The sequence below is a fragment of the Aptenodytes patagonicus genome, chromosome 3 (assembly GCF_965638725.1).
Source record: "Aptenodytes patagonicus chromosome 3, bAptPat1.pri.cur, whole genome shotgun sequence".
NCBI classification, from domain to species: Eukaryota; Metazoa; Chordata; class Aves; order Sphenisciformes; family Spheniscidae; genus Aptenodytes; species Aptenodytes patagonicus.
This window is the reverse complement of record NC_134951.1, coordinates 42,463,292-42,482,462: the sequence shown is the minus strand read 5'-3', so window position 1 is coordinate 42,482,462 and position 19,171 is coordinate 42,463,292. Positions and strand designations below refer to the sequence as shown.

Sequence of the window (19,171 nt, the reverse complement as noted above, 5' to 3'; positions counted from 1 at the left end):
CAGGGATCAAGCCACCCTTTGTCAGAGTGCCTGGTCTCTGACACACTGGAGCCTTCAGCATGGAAGGCTGAACTTATCCTTTGGGTGCCTCCGGCCCAGTCACAGCCCCATCAAATACTGCTAGTTCCTTGTGGCTCTTTGGAGAAATTTTTTTGCAAATTGCAAAATTCACTCTTACGATATAGTTCTGTCCTAGGGTTGTCCTCCTGTGTATCCTGGATGTCTTCGGTATGCCCTTGTGTACTCTTCCTGCGGCTACATGGAAGCTTTGTTGTCACACTGGCTCCAGTTCACCGACATGCAGACACATGTCCTCTTGATATCACTTCATACCTTCTTTCACAGGCCTAATACAAAGGTCTTGGCAGCTAGTGGAAAGATTTCCATTTTTCCCCAAATTCTGGAAGAATCACTCCCAAATCCCCCAATCCCAATTTTCCCAAGACTCTCTGTTTGTTGGAGTCTTGCTGCGATATAAACCTCAATTCAGAAAGTCTTAAGCACAGGTGTAACATGTAATACGGCAGTACTTCCAGAGGCAGTTGCTGGGGCTGTTTCCTTGCTGAAAATTAGACACGTATTTAGTTCCTGGTGAATCACCCTCGACGACTGCCTGCATAGGGCTAGCACGGGTGTGGGCTCAGAGGCTAAGCCATGAGCCAAGCGTGCAAGGTGCTGCCCTAACAGATACAAGCCATGTCTCTTTCCTAGAGACCTTGCAGTTCTGGGTATGTTTGCCTTAGGAGGCAAAAAGGGAGCTAATTTAATGCACGTGATCAGGCACCCCTAAGACACTTCTTGCCTTAATTATATTTGCACAGGAGTAAAAACGAGTAGAAGGAAAACTCTGCTATTATCAGCACAGGTTGACATTCCCAGTGCATTAGCACATGAAATGATCTGGTGACAGAGTAAATAAGACATGAATTACTCTTAAAAAGCTTTTACAACAAATGCTAAGATGCTTCCATCTCAAAGGTGACCTGTAATTGTTAACAATTTGCAAAATCAACCACATCAGTGAAAATGAGGGTTACAATACAATTATTACAAATGCTTCAAATAATCAAGCTAAAGTATTCAGCACAACTGGCTTTAAATATGCCTTTTCATTTTCAGCTAAGGCCCTATGAGAACTGGGCTGACTGTATACTAGCAGCCGGTAGCAAACGTCTCCGCAGGAGCCCTCTGCTTTCACAGAGGCAGCACAGCTTCCCTGCTGAACCCAACCGTTTTTGTGAGTTCTTCAAAAATGCCTGACTTCGTAACTCTTCTGGAGGCCCCGCAGGCTGAAGCTGGATGTTGTCCAGCTGTGGCAGTCATATCCTCACTACGCTTTGTCTCCGTGTCCCAACAGTGATTTAATTTTAGCCCACTGCCTCCCAAGGTGTCACTTGAGCAAAGAGCTGGCCATCTGCCCTGGACATCTGAATGGCAAGTCCAGGTAGGCAGAAACAGGCCACATCAGGGTATGGTGGTCCATGGGACAGCTACCGCAGCCAGCTGTGCTGGCAGCGGCTCACACCAGTCCTGTTGCGTTCTGGATTAGGACTTCAACATCTTGATGGGATTTTTAAATAGCTTTTATCGCCAGCCTCATATTATACCCACTGAAGCCAGTGATTTATTCAATTTAGAATAGCTTTATTCAGAGATGTTTTCCCACAGCGTCCCCCAGTCTGGAGGCGCGGGAAAGGAGGTCACTTACAATTTATTTAATTTTTTTATCTGGTTATTTTCAGCAGTCCTCTATTCAAAATATCTTGGAGCTGTGCATAAAGACTGATTATCAAATCTATCTAGGGGACTTAGTCACACAGCTGTGCATCTAAATCTCCTTAACCATGTTTCAACAGTCTCAAACACATGATGTTAAATTGGAGATGGGATTTTTGGATTATAGATGGTGAAATGGAAAAGGGAGCACCAGGGTTAGAAACTAAGCAAAGGTGTGACTTCTGCATAGGGCTGTGATGTTGTACTACGAGTGGTGGCGTGGAGTAAGGATCGCCTTGGCCTGAGAAAACCAAACGGCATAGACTGCACAGGCTTTATTAAACTCCCCAAGAAGCGTGCACTAGGGCAGCAGCACCGCTCTTAAAAATACAGTGTACTTTGCACCTGAGCAGTTTGGAGTTTGACAGCTTTACACATTTGGAAACAGCCACGGGTGGCGTGCTCTGCTCAGAAGAATTGTTGTGACCTGCAGGAGCAGGAGCTGAGTCCGTTTCCTGGTTAAGCTGACATCAACACAGCGGAGCTACCCTTTCTCCCCGAGAGCGGGTCTCACAGCTTTGCCAGATCATTTTGACAGGTTTTCTCCACCCTGCGGATTTTAACTTCACTTGTAACAATACCTTTTAGCTTAGAAACATTGTTGATTTTCTCTGCAGACTCTTGCCAAAAAAGGGGGAAAAAAGTGTGCTGGTTGTGGCTGGGGTTGAGTTAATTTTCTTCAGAGTAGCTGGTATGGGGCTACGTTGTGGATTTGTGCTGGAAACAGTGCTGATAACATAAGGATGTTTTCGTTACTGCTGAGCAGTGCTTGCACAGAGTCAAGGCCTTTTCTGCTTCTCACACCACCCCACCAGCGAGTAGGCTGGGGGTGCACAAGAAGTTGGGAGGGGACACGGCTGGGACAGCTGACCCCAACTGGCCAAAGGGACATTCCATACCATATGACGTCATGCTCAGCATATAAAGCTGGGGGAAGAAGGAGGAAAGGGGGGATGTTCGGAGTGACGGTGTTTGTCTTCCCAAGTCACCGTTACGCATGATGGAGCCCTGCTTTCCTGGAGATGGCTGAACACCTGCCTGCCCATGGGAAGGAGTGAATGAATTCCTTGTTTTGCTTTGCTCACGTGCGCGGCTTTTGCTTTACCTATTAAACTGTCTTTATCTCAGCTCACGAGTTTTCTCACTTTTACTCTTCCAATTCTCTCCCCCATCCCACCGGGGGGGGGGGGGGAGTGAGCAAGCGGCTGGGTGGTGCTTAGTTGCCGGCTGGGGTTAAACCACAACAAAAAGAAACAAAAAGAGTTGATTTCCAGACACTTGAGAGTACTGGAATTGTTCAGGTGCTGAAGTCAATGCAAGGTATCAGCTGATAAGTAGGAGGCTCAAATGTTAAAAACCTCAAGGTAGCAAGACAATGATTTGAAGGGCCCTCCTCTCTTCCGATTACTACTGAGAAAGGATGATATTACGGTGAACCTTGTTAAGATGTGATATTCCCAACAGAGAATAATTGATGCTAACGCTAGTGTCAAACTGAAGATCTGAAAGGGACTAATTACTTTTTCTGCTAGGAAGAACTTTCCGTTTTGTCACTGCTTCGATACCTGAGCAATCCCATTAATCTCAAACGTCTGAATCCCAGCTCCTCTGCTTAATTTCTGCTGGGAGTTGAGGAAAATAGCAAAACCAGCCATGCCAGAGCTTACAGTAACTGAATTTGATGTCCTTAAATCAGAAAAACGTGTCAAAACAGTCCGGACAGTCTTTTATAATTCATTTTTAAGGAGCACGCAGCTAGAAGAAAGTGAGCATCCAGGGAGCAGGGTGTCTCATGGTGAGTGCTGGTTTGGACACACACTACTGGGACAGGGAGCAAGGGATCCTACCCCCACGCTCCTGCATGGAGCGGTGGGGGCATGCATAGGGCTAAAAATGGGAGCTCAGAGGGAGGATGGCTCTGCTTGCTAGTGGGAAATTTCTCTCTCCTTCTTTCTCATTGTCATGAGCTCGTGACAGGGGGAATGTCCTCTCCTTCCAGCTTTCATCCTGCTTCTCTAGGTTTCTATTTGGTCCTGGCTCCCAGACTGAAGGAAAGCAGTTAACTACCTCCCTTGAGCATCTTAGCCTATTAGCTCTGAAGCTCCAAGAAAAGTAAGTGCTCAGGTTGTTTGAGAGAGAGCATCAAGAGAAAGCATCATCTTCTGTTTCAAGAAAGCATCAGCTGGAAATGAAGGGGATAAGCGCAACATCTATGCAACTACAGCAGTTCTGCAGCATTCCAGTGATCTTCCCTTACTCGGTGTTTACTCTTCTCTTGAGTGCTTCTTTACAGTGGTGTGCATCTTTCCTGATTATGTTGCAAAGAACAAGAGAGAAGCTAGATGAACAGTTTTCAGACAACATGCTACTCTGCAAGGACTTTGTCAGACTATTTAACATCAGCAAAGAGGAAATAAGTTTAAGTGCTGAGAGCTGGGAGGAGGGATATTAAGCAACATTTTATTGTTCTCCACTATAAAGTGGGAGTTTTGGCAGCATGCTTGAAGAGCATGAAGGTGCCACTTACATGATGCTGTAAAAATCCAGGAGCCAAATCACACTAGAAACACCATGCTGGAAGGGACCTCAGAAGATGATACATATGACTTGGCCCCTCCATGAAGTATGGTTAGCCAGAGCACCACTAGTCTGGGAGTGCAGCCTGTGTCTCCTCTTACCCAGGGCTGGGCTTTCAGGACTGGTTCCTCCTGGGGATGAGTGGCTCTGCTGCTTGCCTGCAAACAGTGACCAGGCACCACAGGACAAGGGGAAAATGAGAAAAATCCTACTTGAGGAATACTGGTGTGGTTGAAAGTCCCACCAAAGTCTGAATTCTGGAAAGGAGGAAGAAAACCGGAACTGATTTGAGATTGCTGCCCTCTAACTGGGCATTCTGGAAAGACGCATTGCTCTGAGAAACCTCGGGAGTAGAAGAGCCAGCGGGCTGGTCCAACTAAACGTCACCAGCAGGACTCCTCTCCCAACCAAACCCAGACCCCTTCCTTGCTGTGGTCCCAGGAGCAATATATACAAAAGCAATAATTTCTAGTAACTGGAGAAGGGGCCAGTTTTTAAAAAAATAGCTGATGCTAAATATTTCCTCCTTATGAAGACATTAACAGAGTTCTGGCAGGTGCTGTTAGGAGAACAGAGCTTACATTTGATCCCCACCAGTACCAGAAGACAGCTTTCTCCTCCACTACGTTATGTTTGGCACATGAAATATCAGGAAAACGCACGTTTTTTGGGGTCACGGGAAGCATTTATCTTTGCCTGGATGACACTGATTTGGGGAAAGAGTCTACAGGTGAAGGTGTAGAGATCTCTACATGATCAGAGGCGCTCCGGTTCTTTCCAAAGGTGCTGGCTACACCCACACCCACTTGTGAACTCAGTGCAAAGGATAATGCATCCGGGGACAAACGTTGGCACAAGAAAGTTAACACTAGAGGGTGACTGGAAGTAGGCAACTGCGTCAACATATCTGCCCAAATTGATAAGGAAGGATCTAAAGTGTCCTGGAAATGGCTTCAAGGGAAATTTATGTCTAAATGAGCTGTCAAAATCAGCAATTTGAGATGTCATTTTGTAGCATACCTGACAGGCATGTAATAGAAATTGAACACAAATTTTGAGGGATCAAAGGAATTGGGTAAAGAGACACCATTTCTGAAATGCACTAGTAGTCAGTTGTCCAGGGACATTTCTGAAGACAATGTTGGTTCCACAAGAAAAAATTACTACCTAGATCTCTACAATGACTATCTAGATCTCTACAATGACTATCTAGATCTCTCTGTGTTGATGCTTCAGTGCAGAAATGCAAGGAACCACCATGGAGTTTTTGGCAATTTAACTCCATCACGCTGGGCATGGGTAGATGGCCAGGATGTGGCACATATCAGCAGGCATTGCTTGCTGATGATTTTCTTCCCATCATCTGGGTTCACTGTCCAAGGTCTACTTTTACATGCATTGCACATTTCAAGCTCTTTTGGACCCTATAACATCCAATGGTTTTTTTCGCCTCTATCTGCCAAAAAACATTCTAGCACAAATGAAAATTCAGACTGATTGATTTTCAGAATAATTTTCAAGATCACGCAATATTGCTCAGCCTTGTACTGCACATAGTTTGAACCACATACGCAGGATTTCTTGCCTCATGGAACAGCTTAAAGTATTCTATCTAATATGGCCCAAAATTAGATCAGCGTTGGTACTGCTGTACTACATAGTAAAATTATTTGAAGGTTGTTACATTAAAAGGTCCATTAAGATATTTGTTGTTGAATCAACAATGTAAAAGCATTACGCTTAAAATAGTCAAAATAAAATTACTTCCATGCTTTGCCTGCTGAAGATAACATTTAAAAAACATAATTTTATAAACCAGTTCCAGAGAAAAAACATATTTTTCTGAAAACCGACTACGGTATCAGCAGTATAATGAATTAAATACACAGATAAGAGAGATATTACATGCACCCAAAGTATAATTTTTGAAATAACTATAATATCTTTTTTCCCCCTCTTGAATAATGCCCATTGTGTGCCTGGTTAGAAAACAATAGCTTGGTTATGAAATAATGGAAATTTATCCATGAAAATGCCACCCTCACATTAAAATCATCACACAGCTCACAGCGTGCTGCCTGCAAGCTTCTCAGATATAAATCTATCAGTAAATAAGGACTATTTTACTGTGGCTTTTAACCTTATGGGTACTTCTTATTAAATGGTTGATTAGAATGTGCTATACACTGTCAAACAAAAAAGAGAAAATCAAATTAAGCTGCACTGTAAAAATTAAACCAAGAGAAGAGATAAATGCTAGCCTCTGCATTTTTAACCTACTTTTACATTTTATATTCGAAGTTCAAGCTCTGAAGACTGTACAGTAACAGCTCTACTGCTTGCTCCTTGCTGTTGTGCTATAAGTTCACTTGCAGCTGGAGGTCCCAGAGGTCCCAGGGCACAGCTGCATGGCAGAGAGAGCCATGAGCTCCCTGTATGGGGCTGCTCGGTGGCACAGGAGCTGGTCACACCCTGGGGCACTCGTAAAGCATGGGAGGAGCACGCAACTCGATGTTATTCACTTTTGGGAAGCTGCCTTAGTCAAGGATGCAAACTCTCAGTTTTCTCTCCCCATCATCTGGCTCTGGCTGCTCAGGAACCACCCTTTCAATCCCTGGGTTTTTCCAACCCTCCTCTGACGCCCAGGCAGAAGCACTGGCAAGGGACAGCCAGGGTGGATACAGCTGTGGGGAGCAATGAGATACTTGTCCCCTGGTCACAAGCCTCACAGAGTGGTGTTGAGTGTGGGCAGAAGATGGTGATGGATGCCAGCACACCCTGTCCACGAGGGAAAGCTACAGGATCATTTTCAGTGTGACACAGCCTGGATTTCATATGCAGGGTATGCAAAAACTCCTTCACATCTGAATAGGTTGGGAAAGAGCCTGCACTTAGCTCTATATACATTTGCTGAATTCCCCAAATTATGAAGGAACCAGGATAATAGCATTTTCCCTTAGAAAACTCCTTCAGCAACCAGAAAATAAAGAAATTGGGCTTAAGAAAAGCTAAACTCTTTAATAAGGTGTGGAAGACATTTAAGTAATATTTTCTCCCCTATCTGATTATATATTAATAATTCATTTATGTTCTCAGCAGTTCCCAGATATCTATTGGCTCCAGTGGGCATCTACAGTGCCTAAGGGATGCGGACAAAACCCAGAAGCACATGCAGTGAATTTGATAGATAGCAGGGACTCCGGAAAATTGGCATGAATTTTTTCGTCCAATGTACTGCTGTGATTAGGCCAAGTCCTTCCTTCTCCCCTGGACCTGGTATCTGGACTTTCCCATACTCTAGATTTAAGCTTTCCTGGTAATGCAAAGCAGCACCTTAACACGAGCCTCAAGCTCAGCTCCCTCCCTGAGCTTGGCTGTCCCTAGGGCTTGGCCAGGACTTTCTCACCTCGTTTCTGCACTTGTTCTTTTGGCTGCTCTTCAGCAGCATTGAGCAGGGTTCTCTGCTAGCACTTATTAACAGGAAGAGTTAACAGAAATGGCATGATTATAAGTTTCCAAACACCCATGAGGTGCCTTTTGACAGCTAGCTAAAAAAGTTGTAAATACCTCCACCAGTGAATCCCAGTGCTATCTACTGCCCACACACATATCCAACTTGCCTCAAAGCAAGCTGCGCCTAAACCCCTTGTGTATGGCTGATCTGGTTTTCTTTATGATATGGTTTTTCCTCCTTTATGAGATACTGTATCTTCCTCTTTTGCTTTTTTTTAGCAAAGTGTTTGGAAATAGTTCTTCTATTATCAAATACTTGGGAAAATAAGCAAGCTTTACTTTTTTTTAGCACGCATTTCCTTTTAGCAGCTTAGTATGTATGTTAAATCATAAGTCAGAGCCTATAAACAACAGTTATGGAAAACTGCTATTTTGACACTAAATACTGTATCCTTTTTAAAGAGATAATTGGACTCCACTAAGTCGTTAAAAACTATCAATTGCCATTTAATATGAGAAGGTTTCAGAGCAAATTTGGCACCGTTGCTATTAATGGAAGGTTTCTCCCTCTTTCGCAGACACTTCTGTGCTTACTAGAGAGAAGAGAAAGTCTGTGTTTGCCTCAAACTCTTCAGGACAGAGACCATCGCAACCAACAGGTTGAATGCAGGGCTTGTTTCACTTCTTTAATAATGATAAGAAAAATTGCGTGTAGAAATTTCCCTAATTTCTGGTTCCAAATTTCTCCACAAGTGGGAGCAATTAGGACTGTAGTCCCTGCCCCCAAACCGAAGACACAGCCTTTTGGAGCCTTCAGACCCCACCAAGGCTCAGCCAGGCAGCACAGTCCGACCCCGCAGATCTTCTGACACCGGGCTCCAAGCACAAATTGTAATGATTTTGGATAACTACTATTTCTTGTACTAGAATAAGCATTTCCTACTCTTCCTTCTTTTTTTTTTTTTGTTTGTTTTGTTCTCCTCTGTAAGGAGGGGGTGGGGTGGGGCATCTTTTGTGTCCATGTGTTACCTGACACAACTGGAAAACATCCACAAAAGGAGACCATGGGTTTCCTAATAGCAAAAGGCTCAAATAGCTAAGGAGACCTACCCCTCCCCTCCTCCCCATGTCTGATGGGTTAGCTTTTTCAAGGACCCGTGGGAGGAATTCATATGTGGACAAGATGATCACTGTTTTTCAGAGGAACACTCTGTGTTTTAATATCCCTGAAAGCCCTCTGTTGTGGTTTAACCTCAGTCGGCAACTGAGCACCACACAGCCGCTCGCTCACTCCCCACCCCCCCAGTGGGATGGGGGAGAGAACTGGAAGAGCACAAGTGAGAAAAACTCATGGGTTGAGATAAAAACAGTTTAATAATTGAAATAAAATAATAATAATAATACACAAAGCAAGTGATGCACAGTACGATTGCTCACCACCCACCGACCGATGCCCAGCCAGTCCCCGAGCAGCGACCCCCCCGGCCAGCTTTCCCCAGTTTATGTACTGAGCATGACGTCACATGGTATGGAATGTCCCTCTGGCCAGTTTGGGTCAGCTGTCCTGGCTGTGCCCCCTCCCAGCTTCTTGTGCACCTCCAGCCTTCTCAGTCGGTAGAGCATGGGAAGCTGAAAAGCCCTTGACTAGTGTAAGCATTACCTAGCAACAACTAAAACATTGGTGTGTTATCAACTTTGTTCTCATCCTAAATCCAAACTACAGCACTGTACCAGCTACTGGGAAGGAAATTAACTCTATCCCTGCCGAAACCAGGACATCCTCCTAAGACTCAGCAAGCAGATGCTGTGTGAAATGCAGCCCAGAGAAAGGCTCATACACATATAGCAGGAAAGTGCAATTGTAACCCCTCAGGTGAGTGCTCAGCCCCTAATGCATAATTTGTCAAACTATTCAGGTTTTCCAGATCTTTGTTTCAGTCCAGGGAAAAAACACAGTAATGATCTGGGCTTTTCATTCAGGAAGATAATGTCCAGCATAATTTGATTTTTAGCTGTCTCTTACAGTGTGGAATTCACACACTGTGCAAAGCAGCTTTATCAAATATTTACTGCTCTGTGAGACCGCTTGGCTAGTCTGTGCTAGCCTATGAACTATAACAGCTACAAAGTCATTAGTCTCGGCAAAAACAGAAAGGTGGATACTTGACTTTCACAACTCAGGGAAACATGAATTGCACGGAAAACCATCTGAGTAGCTGTACAGCAACAGCTATTACCGCCAGATGCGTCAAACAGAGCTGGGTGTGTGGACATACCCAGCTGGACCACTTCACTCTGGTCGGAGCAGGCACATGCTGCTCTGACCCTCAGACATTTGGAGGAATCAGTTGGAAAATACCTAGTAAAGAAAAAGTACGCATGCCTGCTTGCGTGACCCATTTCAGACCTCACTCTTAATTTCCAAATTGGGTGCTAACTACTGAACCTAACTTATTTCAGCAGTTTGAGAAGTGCTTTGTTTTGTTATCTCAGTGCTATAACGAAGTGTCTTGGTAAATGGATCAAAAATTAAGTTATTGGCTGTATGACTGTGTGAATTGTGCCTGTGTATTACCATCACCCACTCCCATGACTGGGTCTCGCTGGGCAGCCACCTTTGGTTTTGCACCTTTGGAGTTTTTGGGATGTGAAATTAAGACACAGCACAGATACCATTTTGCTAAGCTCCAAGTATTTCCCCTCATGCGAAACTTCACACATACGAGAAATGCTACTACTCAAAAGCATTACTGCAAGAACACAGTGGTGTTCATGGGAAGCTGTCCCTTTCAAAATTAAGATATTACCTATTTGACTGGCAGTCATTGCATGTTTGCAAGTCAGGAAGACATAGTTACAGCTCAGCTGTCTACGACACTCTCTAGGAGAAAACGGAAAGATTTTCATCAACAAAATACTTGAAGCAAGGCACAAAACATTCAATTCTGTGAAACACAGAATAGTGGAATTATCCTGGCAATTTACATGTGAGCTCTGAGTCAGTGCTTTCAGGCAGGCAATAATTCCACATAAGCATCCCTGATGAAACAGGATCATAAATCTCTTTCTGAATCGTATTTTTCAATTTATGTGCTTGGCTTCAAATTCCTCTCCTACAGGAAGGACACTCGGAGACAGAAGAAGCACAGGACCCAACCCATGGAGCAGAGTTCAAGAGAGTATTTTGCTACATAGGCCCCCATTTGCATGCTCCTATGCTGGTTTGATATGGGTATTCAAATGGATGTTTCAAAATAAAAAAAAAAAAAAAAAAAGAGAGAAACAGCAGGGCAGGTAGCAATTCTCTCTGGGGTAGCAGATAGCCTGGCCTGCTTGATAGGAGAAAAAAAAAAAAGTAAATCAGAACCAATAATACCTTAATGGGAAAACCTATCTAATTTAGCTTGTGGGGAGGAATAAGTTAATCTGAAAGTAAATAAATGTGTAGGTTGTTTCCTTTATAAATATCTTCTTTTCTTTTGCTGCTTGTGTTATAAATAGAAAACAAAAATCTCGTTTCCAAACAGATTAAAAAGGGTGGATCTGGAGCTGGACTGAAAGTGGAAAATGGTGAGATGCTGTCACAGCACAGGTAACTGCGAAAACACCCAGGGGCACGGGAAAGAGCCAAGGGCTCAGGTGGCCCACACTGGGACTGGGGCTGTCCGAGCTGGGGAACTGGGTAAGCGCCACTCCCCGCCTCTGAAAGGCTCCACCGACGAGGTGCCACTTCGTCTGAGATGCAGGTTCAGGAGGGGGATCTTTCCTGGCCTTCCGTGACTTCTGGCTCTTAAATGAGCATAAATTAGTAAATCAACTAGCAGCGTAATTAGAAGCTGTCAGCTTGATATCCCTCCAGGGCATCCAAACCTGGAAAGTCTTGCAGGCAGAAAAGGGTAATTCTGCAAGGGTGATGCTGGAGGTCTTGGTGCAGCCTGTTACCTGCCAGGCTGAAGCCGTGGTGTTTGACGAGAAGTGTGAAGGAGGAGGGTTTCCAGTAGTAGTAACCAAGTGGCAATGCTGGGGACTAGCAATACGCTGCCGTTTCCTAGCTTTTAAATCATATTTGGTGAGCTGCTGATATTGTACCATCGTGTCTTTTTGAGAGTACTGCACAGATTGAACGATGGTTTGGGTGCTACCAAAAACTGCTCCATTTTTAGGATCCCAGACAGACCCCTGGGAGGACATGGGTGACCCTCAGAGGCGATTTTGCTACGAGCTTCTGCGACAGATGTAAATACTTGATTTGCCTGCTCCCAGCGGAGATGTCCCTTTGTGTCTTCCTGCAAGAGTGGGGCTGGGCAGGGAAAGGCTGCGCCCCATGTCCCACGGGCCCTTTGGGGGGAGAAGTGCCCGGCAATGGGCACTTATGGGCGACGGAGAAGGAAACCCTGGCAGCAGGGAGTGGTGTCCAGAGCGGAGAGGGGAGCGGACATGTGCCCCAGCCCCAGCAGTGGGGTGAGGAGCTTTCCCAGCGGGTCCGGGGGGAGCGGGCAGACCCTGTGCAGCTCGAGAAGCTGCCAGCTGGGTGAAAGGATCCAGCCAGCAAAGGCAACAGAGAGGGAACCAGCGTTCAGAGAGCCCCGAGCAGCAGCCACAGCCTTCATGGCTGCCACGTGTAAGACTAAGCCTTGTCTTTAAGAGGGTGGCCTTAATTTTGGCGTTTTGGCTCCTTGTTCCCATTCTGGATGTGAAGGAACAGTAACGAAAAGAGTAGTTCCCTGTGAGCAGAGGAGTTAGATGTTGGGGCTGATCAATGTGCTTCTTGGGTTTCTAAACAATTTACAGCCCCGAACAGTTCTGCTCAACCTGACTTTGCTGCCCATGGGACTAAGGAAAAATATCCCTTTGCAGTAGGAGCTCCTTGTTACAAAAGTGCCCATGCCAAGTCCTACCCAAGCCCAGGATGTCTTATGACACCCTGTGACTCTTTCAGGGGTATCTCCTTGCCCGGATGGGAGCACAGCCACTACCGTGAATGTGACTGACCCTTTAGAAACTCCCCGGGGGAAGTTTCTCGGCAGTCCAGCACTGTGGTTGCACCAGGGCTCGAGCCCGTGCTGGCTGCACGGGGAGCTGATAACCCCCTTCCTCTTGGAGCAGGCTTTTATAGATCTGAAGGCTATTAACATTTCCTGCTTCAGTTCACTCTTCAGATTAAAGAACCTGATTAATCCTGCTCAGACCATATTTCTAAGCCTTTCCCTGCGCCTTCACCAGGTAGCTGACATGCTGAGCAGCTGTGTCCTGAGCCGCAGAGCACTCCAGCCGAGACCTCACCGATGCCGAGCTGCAGGACTAAATCCTCCTACATGTTTTGTAGGGTGCAATCCTCCTTGTGCATCTGTTTGAGATGTCTGCCTTTCTCTCAGCACCACTTTGATCTGCGGAAATGCTACTAGGCAAGCCATTTCCCACCCTACATTTGTGCAGCGGGTTATTCCCAGCTCAGAGTGATGCTTCCTACCCGGCCTTCCTGAACCCACTTCTGCAGATCACATCTCCACTCCACCTCAGTTACATTAAAATCCTGACCTCATCTGCACCTGCTGAACTTCCCACCACAACGGCCTCTGCAGACCCCACGTTTGTTACTGCCAGGACTGTCAAGAGCACCAAATTAGCTATGTAAAAAGGTTCAGAAGGGCTAATCCACCAGCTGTTTGCAGAAGTAAAACCTTGGGCAGGCGGTTAACTTTACACAGGTCAAACCCGTTGAATTTATGAGGGCTGCTCATAAGCAGCTGTATTTACATATTGAGTGTGTGGAGAATAGGTGCCGGCTGTTTTAATATACCGGTCACTTTATTAAGGAGAACGAGAATGATACTTTCAGTCAAGTTATGCCAGGGATTAGTTTGACAGACTTAATGTAATTAGATGGAGATGAGTTTGGCCCGGTGACCTTTTTCTTTATCATGGTGTCTTCCCAGTGTTTGATCAATGACTCTTCAAATAGCTTTGAACTGATTTAAGGCTTTTCTCACTGTTTGCTTTGAGATCTTTTTCTCCCTCTTTAATATACAAGACTACTCCCTTTGTGTCCCAGAAGAGATCCTCATGTCTTAAACATATCACTCGTATAGGGAGGTTTTGCTAAATCCAAACCCCTCAGTCAGAAGGGGTGCAACTATCGGGTTCCCCTTCTACATACTCATGCGATTGCCAGCAAGGGGCACCTGGATTTCAGCAGAAATACCAGGATTAGGGGAACATGAGATTTAAAGCCGACATCCACTGCCTTTAGGTGGCCACTTGGTGAAGCTGGTGAGTTTTACAGAAGGAAAAAAACCAACAAAGCTTCAAGGCACATCATCAACAGCAACAGGTTAAAGTTCAGAGCTGCTAAACCAACACTGCCTCTGCCTGAACGCTCCTAAAGTTGTCAAAGAACAATACAAGCAAAAGTGCATCTTAACTTTCTTGGAGCTCTTAAGGCAGGCATGCTTATCTGCTTCCTGAAAAGAAAGGGAAGATACCTGAGGATACAGATGATTTCAGCATGCACGGGACTTTGTCAGCAGAGGATAAACAGGGAACAGTTAAGTACAATTTTCTCCAATTTTCAAAGAAATCAAAGAGTACCTTGCAGAAGAATCAAGCTGTTTAGAAAGAAATGCTACTCTTTGGACATCTTAATTATATAACGTTCTCTTTTTTATGCTGGAAAGTGCTCTGATTCCTGACAATCAGGTATGTATTTGGTGCTTTTAAATGAATTGCAGATCATAGTTTTGCCAAATAAGAGATTCTGTGTTTGGTTTTTAAATTGAGTAGATCATGCAAGAGCTGCCCTCCTGGGTCCTGAAGTTTGAGAGATGACTGAAATGCAAAGGTAGGCTGAAACCAGCCCACGATCATGGAGGGCTACTGGCTTTTATGAGGTTGTGATCTGCATTTCAAGACAGAGTCAAGAACAGCTCGCTCCGCACTTACAGACCTCCTAAAAATCACAGGAAAAATCCACAGCACTGGTGCTTTCCTAGTTCTTGTACAGGGGGGCTGGCGATGCTGTTGGGTCCATCATTTCCCTCATTTGGTCTGCCTTGAACTTTTGAATGAGCTTGATTCATGAGAGTGAATGCTCCTCAGAGCAGTACTTAAGCCCTGGTTTGGGAAAGCACAGAAACACATTTGCCTTCAGCCTTGCCTTCAGCTGCTAAGTAATTCCACTGAAGCTCATGGCACCTAAGCCCTCACTTGAATTAAACAAGCACTTTGCTGGGTGAAAGCTGTACTTATATGTTTCTCTATGGGAAAGTAGTGCAGTTTCTTCATCTTCAGAGTTGCAGATTTGGTGGGGGGTTTTAACTTAGAGCCCCAGTTTTTTGAATGTATGACTGCATGCCAATTCCAGCTTTGTTCTTTTAAAACTGAAAATTTCAGGAGTTTTTCAGTAAGATTCCCAGCCACCAGGAAATATATAAACACAGATGAAATGCCCTATGCTTTTAATAGCTCATTGTTCAGAGGGAGTGTGGACCCAAATCATGGACTTTGAGTGTAAGGTTGGTTATAAACAATAAAATGAACTAGCCCTGTTCTCTGCCCACCACCACTCTCTCTATATATTGAAGGACTCCCTGTCTGTGACCAAGGAGAGGTCTCTATTCCGCCTGATGCACATTTTGGGTCACAGGGACTAACAGGTAGATGGACAGTCCAACAGCTGTATTTCATGCCCCCAGAGGTCCAGTCCTGAAGTGAGGAGCACAATCTACCTTGTACAGTGCTGAGAATAACCATTTTCACACCCTGTGCATCATTCCGCCACTCAGCCCCCATCCGGGCATGGGAAAGCAGAGGGCAGAGACCTGCCCTTTCCACCCATTGAAAGAATGGGCGAGGTACGTTAGAGACGGCCTCACAGCATCACGAACAGCGAGTGGGGATGCCCCGACAGCCCGGGAGAGCCCGTTGCTGACCGGGACCACAGAAGCGCTGGGCGCCGCGGGGAAGCCGCGGTCGGCGGGATGCCCGCCGCCCACCCTCGCTCCGAGCTTCCCACCGGCACCACAACCCCCGACGGGAGCCCCGCAGCCCGCAAGGACCCCTCCGGGACGCCGACGGGAACCGCCTCAAGCTCACGGAGGAAAACCCAGGAGTAATTATAACGGCGGCAGCCTGCTGCCCGCCCGCCGCTCCGGCAGCGGGTTTGCCCCTTGCAGCCCGTCCCTTCGGGGCAGCTGCGGGGGATGCCAGCCGAGGCAGCCCGCACCCTCCCGCGGCTCCCGGGGACCCCCGCACGGTCCCTTCCCTCCTCCCGCCGCCCCCAGCCCGGGGCACTCACCTGGGCTCCGGCGACAGCGCCTCCTGTTGCCGCCTGGGGGGGGGGGGGTCGCTGCCCCGGTAGGGGCCGGGCAGGGCCCCGCCGCCTCCCCGCAGCGCGGCAGCCGCCAAGTGCCGCGCTGCCCCCCCGGCAGTGGGATTTATCGGCGGCAGCGGGGCGGGGGGGGGGGACGGACACGCCGTGCGGAGCCACTTCGCGGCGCGCCGCGGCTGCGGGCAGCGCCCGCTGCCTTTCCCGCCCCCCTGGGCGGGGGGGAGGAGGATGCGGCGGCTCCGCTCCGCGCCGCGCCGCGCCGGCGGGGAGACGGCGCCGCCTCCGCCCCGCCCCGCCCCGCCGCGCCCGCCAGGGGGCACCGCCGCCCGCCGCCGGGCACCGCCGGCTGCGGGCACCGGCAGGGTGAGGAGCGCGGGGAGCCCCGGCCCGGCCCCCGGCCCGCCGCCGCCGCCGCTCGGGCCGAGCCGCCGCCTCACACCCCCGCCCCGGCGCGGGGCGGCTGCTGCCGGTGCTCAGGCACGACCCTTGCCGCTCCCCGCGCCCGGGATGCGCGGGGGGGTGCACCCGCGTCGGAGGGGCTGTCCTTCCCCTGCGGGGGGCGGGAGGCGGCTGGAAGCAGCAGCCCTGCGTGGAGCCCAGCTGCGGGGCTGGGTCACCCCGCTCCCGGGCGGAGCTCGGGCCGCCCCGACGCGGGCAGCCGCGGGGAGAGCAGGTGCGTCCGCGGGCAGAGCTCTTCCGAGGGCTGGTACCTGCTGGTCTCGGCTTCAGGGACTCTCTGGAAACCGGGAGAGCCTGCTTCGGGCTTGCCCTCTCCTCGCAGCCCGGCCCTAAGCACCCCTTGCTGACCGTTTGCTGGAGATGAGCTCCTGGACCAGGCGGGGCTGTAGTGAGAGCCATGCGGGTCTGCGAGCTTGTTTTGTGATTGTAACGTTGCATCCACGCTGACGGAAGACGCAGGAGTGAAAGTCACTCAGGTCTGCACTGTATACCCTGTACAGAGTGATATATAGCCTATGGAAGTATCATACAGAGAGTTTAGATGCCATCAATGACTCAAAATCAAGTAGCTTTTCCCTCTGAGAATGACGTAATTTCTACTAGCAATGTCTACTTTGTCAAATGCAACTTTGATGCTATATTTTCTGGCAAAGTAGATAGGGTGGAAGCTCCCCCACATATCAAACAATTTGGATAAAAATGCCACGGGAGAATCTTAAAAGGTTTCTGCTTTTCTAAGGAAGGATGGATGCATGGGATGCAAGAAAAACAAGAAGTGAAGAGTGGAAGTAAAAGAACCTCTGCTTTGTCTAAGGAAGTTGTCTCTAATCAGAAATCATACTATTTTGCACAGCTTTAGAAACTTTTGTTTTAATGTGGAGTGTTTCTGGTTTAAAAATCCCTTCACTAAGTCTCTGTTCCTGTCTCTCCTGCTTTACCGAAGGAACAGAGATCTTCTGTCCTGGTGCTTTCTGGTGAAATGTGTCCAAGACTGCTGGAGGGCTCCATGGTCTAAAATGAGAGTGGGAGATGGCGCAGACCAAGAAGAGCAAAAATCTCTGGATCTCATTAATCATGTGGTAATATCCTCAAATTTTGAACAACAAAGCAATGGGATTCCCAAACATTTTTTATGGTCAGCAGTGCTGAAGAAGATTTCTGTCCAGGACTTTTTGTAGAGTTTCTGACATCTCCTACGTATGTTTGGGGGTTAGAGGAGATGGGAAGGTTACTATGTGTTCATACAATGTCAACCATAACAGGGCCATAATCTTCAGTGGGGCCATCGTCATGATGGTCAGACAAACAAAAACTGTAAAATGTAGTATTTATTTAGACATGTCCATGACTGAATAAAACAACTTGCTGTATAACTCCATTCTGGCATGTGTCCCAGGCAGTGACTCTGCATCTCACCCCTCCTCCCCTAACATACTGCAGCTACGGGTAGAACGAACTTCTAAGAGCAGGAGGTGACTGCAACAACCACATCCACATGGAAAGCCCTCTGTCCAGGGCGCCTGACCATGAAAATATACATTTGAAAAATAAAAACAATATTATGCAAATATTAAACATGGAAGGAAGGATTTAAACTGAGACAATGGGCTCTTAATGAAAGGCGCAAACATCAGTCACTCACAGCTGAATGAGTACAAGTTGATCAGAAGCTGGGTGGAGTGACAGCCCAGAAAGCTTCACATTATGTCAATTAAATCCCATTATCCTTTAGATTTTTTTAATAATTAAATTAATTTCATGTGACTGTGAAAGGAGCTGGAATGACTGCCAAAAACTGTTCTTGTGACAGGCTACAGAGGCAGGATTAGTCAGTAATTATGGCACCAGGCTGGTGCTCAAGAGAGGTGGGTTAAGAGTTTTGTGTCTCATCTGCCCATATCTGGCGATAAAAGGACTCTTTGTTCCCACAAAGTGGTGTCGGGGACAAGTACTCAGCTTGCATGGTAGGGAGGTTATCACCTAAGTGGACCATCTCTTACTGTATCCCAGCAATGCTCCTCAGACCTGGTCGTGATTTCCTGGGTGTATTTGTGAGTGGATGATGGAGAGCATGTTGAGTTGCTTCCTTTCAGATAGTCATGTATGTCTTGCCATGAAAAGGAACCTGCCTTTCAGACAAGATTTCATATGCATTCAGGCATGTGTGCATGCATTTGCTCAGTCAGCCACACTTCCATCACGGCAGGACTGTGGATGCAAGAGGAAAGGCAGTGTGAGGCCATCTTGTTGTGGGCTTATCACAGTCTCCCTTACTTTGGTTCTGGATCATTCAGATATTACTGGTCACATTGAGCCATGCTGCTTTGGGCAGGAAAAGTCCAGCAGGGAATTGTTGGCTGGTTGTTATCTGCACACGTTTCTTCTTCTCTTTCTTTAATGTATTGCCCTTCTCCTTTCCCAATCCTTTCTTTGCATTCAGGTTGCTGCTTCTTTCCTAGGAAGTCATTGGATATGTCACCAGGTACGTCTCTGCAGAGCTAGAAGAAGCCGCCAGAGTGGCTGTCAGCAGTGTGCTCTATAACCCCCTCCCTTCTGTCTGCAGGGCTGACTGCTCAAATG

The 19,171-nt window shown here is 47.2% G+C and overlaps 1 long non-coding RNA gene across 1 annotated transcript in view; it reads right to left on the bottom strand.

Annotated features, from left to right (window-relative positions):
• The window catches only part of LOC143157933 (uncharacterized), a 37,786-nt gene extending 21,620 nt beyond the window's left edge, over positions 1–16,166 (bottom strand). The window contains exon 1 of the long non-coding RNA XR_012994872.1: positions 16,100–16,166. This is a non-coding gene — a long non-coding RNA (uncharacterized LOC143157933). The remainder of the gene's footprint in view (positions 1–16,099) is intronic.
• Positions 16,167–19,171: the final 3,005 nt, after the last annotated feature.